Consider the following 11,169-nt stretch of genomic DNA (forward strand, 5'->3'; position numbering starts at 1 on the left):
TTGGCCCAAAGGAATTTATATTTATGATTAACCATGTGTTTAAATTCATTATTAACACTTTTCCTCACTCTTTCTTTCACTCTTTATACATTTCTCCTATTCAGTTCAGATTTCCAAAACTCTGCAGGAAAAACTCTGAGTTGACCTAAAAATTTAGTATATTGGAGGTTGCTGTTCACTCTCATCTACAAGAATTTGTAGATCACAGAATTATTCTGCATTTTTGGCAGAATGGCCTTACTTTTTGTTTCATCTTAAATATTAATCTCCATGTCCTCAACTTTTTAATTTGTGCCTCCTTCACTGAAATAGGGAAACTTTTATTATAGTCAATCTATAAAGTTTCTAAGTGTTATTGTGTGTATTTCATGTAAGAATAAGCTTGGCTTTGTTTAAAGGCAAACTGCTAAATACATTATAAAAATGATTGAGATATGTCTTTGAACTTGTATTGGTATTGTTTGCCATGTGGTTTTTCTTAAAATGGAAAACGTTTTTTAGCTGATATATGTCTTCATTCTGTTCTGCAGTCATATCTAATTTATTTACAGAACAAGTATTTATTTATACCATGCTTGATGTTATAGGACAACTACAGATAAAATGCACATGAATCTTGTACAGTTATGAAGAGTTTAGGGCAATTGTTATAATATCAAGAAAGAATATCAGCATGGATACAGTTTTAATATAATGAGAGATGTGCTATGCCCTAATTATATACAAAAGCTCTGACAACAGAGAAAGGAACAAATAGAGTTAACTGAGGCAGAGGAAAACAGTCTATGAGAAATGATGTTAAAGCAAAAACTGAGAGGAGAAAATTCTCATGCAGCACAAGTGGATAACATGTCCAAAAACAAGAAACTAGCAAGTGCAAAGACTTGGTGGGGTTTAAGACAGATAATGAGAAATTATCACTTCTGTTCAGTCATGTAAATGTGTGTGGAACTAACTTCCGATAATGCCTTTAAAAATGACTTCCTGAGTTGAGCCAGTGAGAGTTTTATCCTGAACTTCAGAAGAGCATATATTTGTACAATAAGTCCAACTACATTGACCACATCCTTAAATCTCAGTTCAACTTAGAACCTGGCCAAAATCTGTAACCCAAGGCATCTTCCAAAATCTTCTAGGTAACAGCATATTATGAGCACTAATCCTTAAGTGGATTCTTAAAAATTCTTTGAGCTATGTAACTTAATAGAATAAAGTATTAAGAAAAAGTTTGATTCCTTCATTAACATGATTACTGTTTACCAAGGTTTTTCCCATTCCAACTATAATAGGATTTTTTTTTTTCGACTTCCATGGTGGTTTGGTGTGACTACATTGCTAACGAATTATCAGCTTTGAGCTTATGAGTTGTGAGCAAAAGTAATGGATGCAATTTTTACATACAATCCCCAGGTGAGGATTTGGATGCTAGTGCTAAATTATCCATGTCACTCCCTTGACAAACCATCACCAGCCTACTGATGGTAACTTGCAATGTTCCCAAAAATAACTTTTCAGTTGATTGATCTCCAAGTGAAGCAAACAAGAATAGCATGTGCTCAAAAAATATTGCTTACTTTTATTGCATTGCAGGAGTGCTTTATATGCTTTACAAATATATTACCTCAGCCTATGACTTGCTTTCTCATTGTTCTAATGTATTTTTATAAAAGCAAAACCTTATAAAATGTTATTTATTATTTCTTTTGTTTAGCACTTTCTACTTTCTACCTAAGAAATCTTTCTCTATGAAGATGTTCTCCCATCTTTTCTTTTTTTTTATAGATTGAATTTTAATGTTTAAGTCTATTATTCATATTTTTGGCATGTCTAAAGCAAAGCCTATGGTTGTTTGATATTTTCATATGAATATCCAGTTTTTTCAGCACACTTTTTAAAAAACCCTTTGTTTTCTACATTGAATTACTTTGGTACATTACTAAAAAATTCAGTCAACCTTCTACAGATGGGTCTATTTCTGGACTCTAATATATTCTATTGATCTATATTTCTATTCTTAAAGATTTCAAGTTGTGTAAACATTTTCAAATTTATTCCTATGTAATTGAAATTATGGAAAACATTATAATGATGTTATTCTTTTAATTTATAAATGTTGTATAAGTGTATGAAAATATAATTGGGTTAAATGTATTGAACATATTCCCCCAATTTTTACAAATGCATTTATTATTTCTAAAAGCATTTTTGTATATTCCCTTCGATTTTCTAAGTACTCAATCATATCCTTTGAAAATAAAGGTACTGCATTTTTTCCTTTACAAAATATATGCTTTTTCTTCTCTTTCTTTTTTACACTAACTAGTACTAGTACCTCTAAGAAAATATTAAATATAAGTAGTGAGAGTTGGCATTCTTGTTTATTCCTTTTTTTTTTTTTTTTTTTTTTTTTTTTGGAGCTGGGGGTAGTTTTCAGTCTTGCTCAAATAAGCATGGTTTACACCATATGAAAGTATTTATATTTGTTTGTAGATATTATTGATAGATTGAGAAAGTTGTCCTCTATTACTAGTTTGCTGAGAGTTTTTACCTTAAATGGTTGCCACATTTGGTCAAATATTTTTCTGCTTTTATAAAGGTGCTCATAATTTTTTTCATCAGTTTCCTCTTAAAAGATTTAATTACATGTATTAACTTTCTAATGTTCAACGAATTTTGCATTTCTGACATAAAACCTTCTTGAACATAATAGCATGCTTCTGGCCATGTCAAGCCAGAAGTCAAAAAAGATAAACCTTTAAAGAAACTTTCAACATAAAAATCTGTGCCAATTGAAATATATTTTAGCATTCATTTCAAGCATTCTTTATCTTTTGTGCTAATCCAAGTTTGCATTTTTTATTTTTCTTCAGCCCCCCAAAATTCTTCAACTTTTAAAACAGTTTAGACCTCTTAGTAACGTATTTTTTAACCTGAAAATACGTTCATTTCACCTTCATCTTAAAGGATATTTTTCTCTTGGCATAGAATTGTGCGTTGAAAGTTTCTAAAATTATTTTTTAAATGTTTCTTCATTGACTTCTCACTTGACAAGACAAGAAACAGGCAATTTTTCTTTACTTTGTTAAAAGTATAATTATCTTACCCTCTGGCTAAATTTAGGGGTTTTTTTTCTATGGTTTACAGAAATTTGATTACAGTATCCAATGTTGTGATTTTCTTTATGTTTATTATGATTGTGTACATTCATAATGTTGGATCTGTGAATTTCTAATTGTCATAAAACATGGAAAATTGTCTGTCCTTGTATATTATGTTTCACATACCCTTTTATGAGACTCCAAATATATATGTACTGATGCTATCTCACATAAACTGATGACACACTATTTTTTTCTAGCACTTTTTATTTTTCGGTTTGAATAGCTTCTATTGCTGTATCTTTCAGTATACTGATCATCCGGTATCACATATTTTTCAATCTTTAAGTTTATTGGCCTTTTCTTCTGCCCTTGTGTTGTAGCTGTAAAACATATTTCCTGGTTATCATTTTTACCGTTAGATGTTACATGGTATTACTTTTTTTTTTTTTTTTTTTTTTGAAATGGAGTCTCACTTTGTCACCCAAACTAGATTGCAGTGGGGCAATCTTGGCTCATTGCAACCTCTGCCTCCCAGGTTCAAGCGATTCTCTGGCCTCAGCCCCCAGAGTAACTGGGATTACAGGCACGCCCCACCATGCTTGGCCAATTTTTGTATTTTTAGTAGAGACTAGGTTTCACCATATTGATCAGGCTGGGCTTGAACTCCTGACCTCGTGATCAACCTGCCTCAGTATCCCAAAATGTTGGGATTACAGGCATGAGCCACCATACCCGCCCATGTGGTATTACTTTTCATATTTCCCTTTCCTCTTATTATGTTTGCTATATTTTCCTTTATATCTGAACATAATTGCTATTTTAAAGTCCCTGTTTAGTAATCCAGTCATGCCCATAATTTCTGTGTTTACTGCTATTTGCTTATATTTATCCTGGTTATGGGCCCCTTATGTTATTGCTTCTTTCTATGTCTAATAATTTTGATTGGATGCTTGACATTGCAAGTTTTATTTTGTGTGGTTATTTTTGTTATCTTCTTTCAAAATACATTATTCTCTTTTCTAGAAGGACGTGATAATATCTTCCTTGAATACCTCTTGAAGCCTTTTAAAATTTCTTAGAATGGGGGTTTGGATAAATCTTTATACTTAGCTATTTTAGACTTACAACTACATCTATTGAATGCCTCAGATTTTTAAGAAGGACTCTTCACTTTAGCTGGCCTAAAATCAAATGTTTCATAGCTCTTTATGAGTTTCACCATACAATTTCTTGATTATTCTTGTCCAACTATATGGAGTGTTACTTGATACATGTGCTTCTTAGTATTCATCAGTACCCAGATGAAGATTATTTAAGCTTTTTTAATAATGTAGCTCCCACTTCAGTGGACAATTCTTCTGCAAATTCCAGGTACTTCACATTACCTGAATTCAAATTATTTTTTCCTTATTTCAATGAGACTGTTATATTCTTTTTGAATTTCCCCTAGCTACAGTGTAAGAGATAACACTCTATAAATATTTTCATGTTTCTGCATAGTCAGGGCTTTCTAGCAAATGAACACCTGAATTATATGATGACTTAAAGATACATGTCTTGGAGGTTAGAAATAATTTATTACTCTTGTGATTTAAATAAATTATTTTTCCATTGAAATTATGTGCTTATAGAGTAAATAATACAGTCCAGTGATGCTGGTTTATGTTCCATGGTGATGAAGAAAAGCTAAAGACTTTTCCTTCCTTCTCCAGAATAAATTGTTCACGTTTAAGAGCAACGTCTTTTTTGCGGTCTCTGAAAGTTAGACTAGGCTTGTGTGCTAACAACTCTTATGTAAGCTCAATTATTCATAATTTCAGAATCTCTATCCTGTAGTGTAAACTCCTGAGGTCATAGCTAGCTCTCATTGTGTTCTCGTATGGAACTCAAGAATGGCGAGCTCATACAGAATGTCTTGTGTGTAAATAGTGTCTGTTAGCTCATTCAGAGGTGTGTGCTTGTGTGTATCTTGCGGGGCAAACTAACTTGTTAATTTCCAAGTAAGGTAAAGTTTCAGACCTGTGACAGTTTCTGACTTAAAAAACCCTCTGGCCAGAAGGCAATTCCCAGAGATATACCATGGTTATCATAAGGCTCACATTTTTGCTTACATTCTCTAATGTTGTATTCTTTACCTTTTTGTTGCCCAGTATCTAAAAAGACTTGTTTCATGTATTTTGTTCTGTTGTTTACTTATTCACCCCAGAAGATAACTGCAGTATTATTTTTTTAATAACCTAAAACTAAAATTCTGCCTTCATTTTTAACTTTCAAACACTTTATATTCATGACACTATGCAGACACTGGTTGGTTTCAGTGTTTAGAAATTGTTTTAATGAAAATATAATATAAAAATATATTTTTTAAATCAGACCAACTTGGGTTCTAATTCTGGCTTTGGTATTTACATCAAAGTTACTGAGTGGCCCAGGACAACAACTTCAACCTTTTAAGCTTGATTCCTAAAGAAAATAATAATTGCTAATATGAACATTTGCCAAAACAATAGATTAAATAGTACATAATGAACATTAAATACAATAAAACCTCAGAAAATATTTGTGCCCTTTTCTTAATGCCCTGTACATTTATATTATATTACGTGTAATTTCATAGTCAATTTTAGGATTTTAAAGAGTTTCCTAATCCTTATAAATTTCTTTCCATCTTTAGCATATTTGGCAATGGAATACTACCACTATTTTTCTATTTATTTTTTGAAGTTTATCATCTTCATGGATAATTCATTTCTGAAAATGGCTAATATTTTACATCCTCCCTTTCATAAACAAAGTACGATTAAACACTACATCTTAAAGATTATTTCACTTTTATATCAATAAATAGTTTGGGGTTTATTATACTTAACTTACATTACATTTTTTTTTAATTCTGTTACCTTCAGAGTAGTTTTCATGTTTAACTAGGAAGACTTATTCATTGCTGGAATAACAACCACAAAAAAATACTAGAATGCATATAGGCATTTGTGGTATCCTTCTTTCTGAGAAGTACTTTTAAATGATGCATTTATTTGCTGTTGGAATTTTGTTAGTAAAAATGCAGAAACTTTAAAGAAAAAGTGGGTTTTGAGGGGAACAATTTATGAACAATAGCTCAAATATTTCAAACATTTCACAACGTGACAATAACCTTCCCTTTAATGTAATTACTTCTGTGCTACTCTGCAATGATATGAAGGGATTCAACAAGAATAAAACATGATGTTGCTTAGAAGACTGGTAACAGTGTAGGGACTGTGAACGGCCCAGATAAACAGAAATAAATGTTGATTGTAGGTCACATTTCATACTGTCTTGAATTACATAGTAGTGGTTATTTCTTATTGATGAAACACTATAATGTCTAATAAAAAATTGAGACTAAAAACTAACACAAAGAGGTCAATACCTCAATACAGTTTATCTGAAAAGAAAACCTTCCATAAGATGCTATACTTTAAATATTTAGTTTTAGTTATCAATCAGGAGATTTAACATTATGATCCCTAGAAAGGGAAAAGATTAAAGGTAAGATTATTAAAATGGAATGGCCAGAGTATAATGTGTGTTTTATTAGATTATAGGTCATCAAACTGGAAAGCCCACAAAGATGTGACAGGAACTGACAGAATGATTTTTCTTAAGAAGAATAAGATATTTTGTCATAAAAATAATGTGAAACAAAGTTGAGAGTAGTCAGAGTGAAATATTTTTATAATGTAGTGAGCTAGCTCTTTAAATTTAAGAATTTATAAACAGTAAAATGGAAATAGCATAGTTGGCACCAATGTGTAATTACCACCAAAAATCACTTAAGCAGTTTTATTCTTGTTGAACAACGTAATGTAAATTTGAACACATTAAACTTCAGAAGAAATTCTTGTGTTTGTCTGGATGATTTGTGTGTTCAAATATAAACTGCACTTGCTTCCTTACATGTCAACACATTTATTACTCACGTGACATTTTTGCCAATAAAATTTATGCCACCAACCATACAGGAAATAATGGATAATTCTGACCTAAAAGAAATTTGAAACATGTAGGCATGATCTTCAAAAGGCTCATAGAAAATGCATATTATAAGAAAAAACTACGCATAGATTCACATTTTGCATAAAAATAACTTCATCATCACTTATGATACTGTGTCTGAAATTGTTCTAGCTTGAGGCACCAAGCCGGATAAGACATCAGCTTGAAAAAAACTCCTATCAGATCCACATGAATTCTGCTGAAACTGAAACAAGAATAAACCTCTATTTTATGCTGAAGCTTGAGTGAATCAATGGTGAAATCATTGATGCTTTATTAAAATTTTATGAGGACAATCTCTCAAAGAAATCAGAGGATTGCAAATGAATAATGCATTTTAAGAAGGGATGAGACAATGTTGAAGATGCAGCCCACAGTGGTAGATCATCCACATGAATTTAGAGGAAAAAAAATACATCCTGCTGGTGCCCTAATTGAAAGATAGTGAGGACTAATAGTAGAAACAATTACCAACACCATAGACATCTCAGTTGATTGAACTTGCACAAATCTGACTGAAACATTAAATTTGAGCAAAATTTCCACTCAGTGGGTGCCAAAACCATTGCACCCAGTTCATCTGCAGATACGAGTAGAGCTTTCAATGGAAATTCTAAACAAGTATGTTCAAGATCCTAAAGGATTTCTTCAAAGAATTGTAACAGGAGCTAAAATATGGCTTTACTAGTACAATCCTGAAGAACAAGGCCAATCAAAGCAATGTCTACCAAGAGGTGGAAGTGTTTCAGTCAAAGCAAAGACACACTGGGCAAGAGGAAAGTTCATTGTAAGAGGTTTTTGGGATGCTCAAGGCATTTTTCTTGTTAATTTTCTGGGGAACCAAAGAATGACAACATCTGTTTAAGTTGACAGTGTTCTGAAAACGTTTGCCAAAGCTTGAGCAGAAAAATGCCCAAGAAAGCTCACACAGAGAGACCTTTTCCACCAAGACAATGTTTCTGTTTATTCCTCTTTCCAAACAAGGACAATTTTATGAGAGTTTCAATGGGAAGTCATTGAGTATTTGCTTTAAAGTCTTGATTTGATTCCCTCTGACTTATTTTTGTTTCCTAATTTGAAACAAATCTTTAAAAGCCATCATTTTTTCCTTAGTTGACAATGTGGAAAAGACTGTGTTGGCAAGTTAAATTTTCAGAACCCTCTCTTCTTTAAGCATGAACTAAATAGCTGATTCCATTGCTTACAAGAACATCTTAAACTTAATGGAGGTTATGTAGAGAAATAAAGTTTATCTTTTTTGTTTTTTATATTTTAAGTTCATTTTTCATCATCTTTACAAAGACTCCTAAATTTTATGATTTTTCACTTATATTTATTTGTTTTGATTTTTATTGCAATTATGAAAAACAAGACATCCTTGATTCAAGAAAATTACAAAAAAAATTTCAGACCACTCTTCCTATTTAATCAAATTACTTCTTATTCATCAAAAGACTAAACACAAGCACAACAACACAAAAACAGGTGGTGCATTGCAAAGATTTATGTAACACATTAGAAGGATGTAATTTCAATTCAGATGATAGGAGTTTTACATCTAAATTGTTAGTGTGACTTTTTTAAATTTTATCCCATTAATAGCATGAGCTGTGTTGTAGTACTCATCATTAGAATAATATTCCAGTTGCTATTATAGCTGTGAGGAAATGGAGATTAACCTTCTCAATGCTAAGTGCAGATTCATAGACCCAAATCCTATTGAAAATTGAATCACTGCTTATATATTTTTTAATGTTCAGATTAAACCATCAGATATATAATAATATATGCATGTTTGGAAGAAAACTGAAGCTTCTCTCACTATGAATACACTCACACAATAAAAAATGACATCATATAAAATAGATAATCTAAGATTTTACTAATTTAGTGAGCTCACATATGAGGGAATTAGGTCACATTACTTAGGAACTGTTCATACATATTATTTCTCTCTTATACTTACCTGAAATATATAAACTTTTTTTTATTAGATAACATCCAGTAATTGCTATGTCAGATAATTTGACTGAAACAGAAAATTGAGTTACAGTCATAAAAGAAGTATCAGATATAAAAGTGATCTTCTAGCCCACAGGTAGTTTTATACATCACAGAAATCAAGATAGTTGGCCCTTCTCTTAGTATAATTGACAGATAGCTGAATATATGATACAATTAACTCCAATCACCCATAGCCTAGGTTTTTTATAAATTTAGTACAGAGTTTTGAGAAGCTAATTTGACTACTTGGATTATTATACTACTGCTAGAAAACTGTGTAGTTAATTTACAATGAGAAATCAAAAACATCCTTTGAGAAATGTTGATTTCAAACATATAATCAGTAAGCAGAAACATGGTTCATCTACTTTATATCATTACTATATATTTTTATTTTTACTTATGATTTTCTCTAACCTACATACTTTCAAAAAATAAATACTACTGTTAAATGAAAATTGCACAATCACTTTATAAAACAGTTGGGCAGTTTCTTAAAAGTTAAATATATGCCTACCCTATAATCCAGCTATTTCATTTATATATGTTTACTTAAGAGTAAGAAACATGTATCCAATTGAAGGAATATGGAATGTTTACACCAACTTATTTGCAGTAGTCAAACATTGGAAACAAAGTAAATATTAGTCAGCAGAATGGAAAAATATAAATGGAAAAAACAGATTTGGTGTATCTATATAATGAAATACTACTTAACAATGAAAAGGAATGAACTACAGATAGACACAACAAAATGGATGAATCTCAAACTAATTATGCTTCACAAAAAAAGCCAAACCAATATAAATATGCTGTCTTATTCTACTTTTGTAAAATCCTAGATAATGTAGATTAATCTGTAGTGACAAAAGGTAAGTGGTTACTTAGAGATGCAGATGAACAGGAAAGGATTAATAGTAGAGATCCTTTTAGTATGATGAATGTGTTCGTTATCTTGACTGTGGTGATGATTTCGTACGCACATCAAAACATATTCAGTTGTGCACTTTAGACACATGCAGTTTATTGTATTTTAACTATAGCTCAATGAAGCTGTTTTAAAAATTACCCATAAAATAATGTATGTTAATTTAGAGAACAACAAATAGATGTGAGATGTATCTTTAAATGCTGAAGCAATTTAGAGATATTTACCCCAAATCTGTGAAAATGCTTCTTTTTGTTAATTTTATTCTCCCCATTACATAAAGAAAAATCAGGTTTATGATGTTATCCCATTTCTTAATTAGGCTTTGATATTTGTGAAGCTAGTCGACTTCCATGTTCTGAGTATTAGAATTACTGCCAAAAAAGACAAGATAGCCTAAAGCAATGTAAATATTGCAATAATAAATAATGGATAACTCACTTTAACATTTTAATAGCTTATTTTTGTATTGTCCTTATCAGCTTGTGCATGGAAGACAGCAATAAAAAAAGACAAGATCCAAAAATGACTAATAGATCAAATTATACTTCAAGAAATTATATAAACTTCTTGCAAAGGTAAAGGTAATATCACAACAATAATAAGCATAGAAACACCATTCTACATTAGTGTTACACTTACAGTTTGCACTCTGTAAACTGTGTCTAGATTTCTTAAGATACATGCTTAAAACAAAAAAAAATGTATAAATCACTATGAATTTTTTGTAAACATTTATATTAGAATAGTTTCAGATTTGCAGAAAAGATAGTAGAAAGTTCCCTTATACGTCACATGACTTCTCATATTATTAATATATTCTATGCATATGTTAGGTTTCTACCAGCTAATAAACCAGTATTGGTACTTTTTTATTAACTGAGGTACATACTCAATTTGGATTTTGTTTTTGTGTTTGTTTGGTTGGTATTTATTTACTTATTTATATATTTTTTTCTAACGTATTTTTTCTACACCAGGCTATCCCATCCAAAATCCACACCTCATTTAGTGGTCATTTGTCCGTTGACTCTTCTAGATAGTGATAGTTTCCGACATTCATTTTTTGATGACCTTGAAAAGTTTGAGGACTACTGA

The sequence above is a fragment of the Sapajus apella genome, unplaced genomic scaffold (genome assembly GCF_009761245.1).
Source record: "Sapajus apella isolate SASKATOON/1434 unplaced genomic scaffold, GSC_monkey_1.0 scaffold28, whole genome shotgun sequence".
NCBI classification, from domain to species: Eukaryota; Metazoa; Chordata; class Mammalia; order Primates; family Cebidae; genus Sapajus; species Sapajus apella.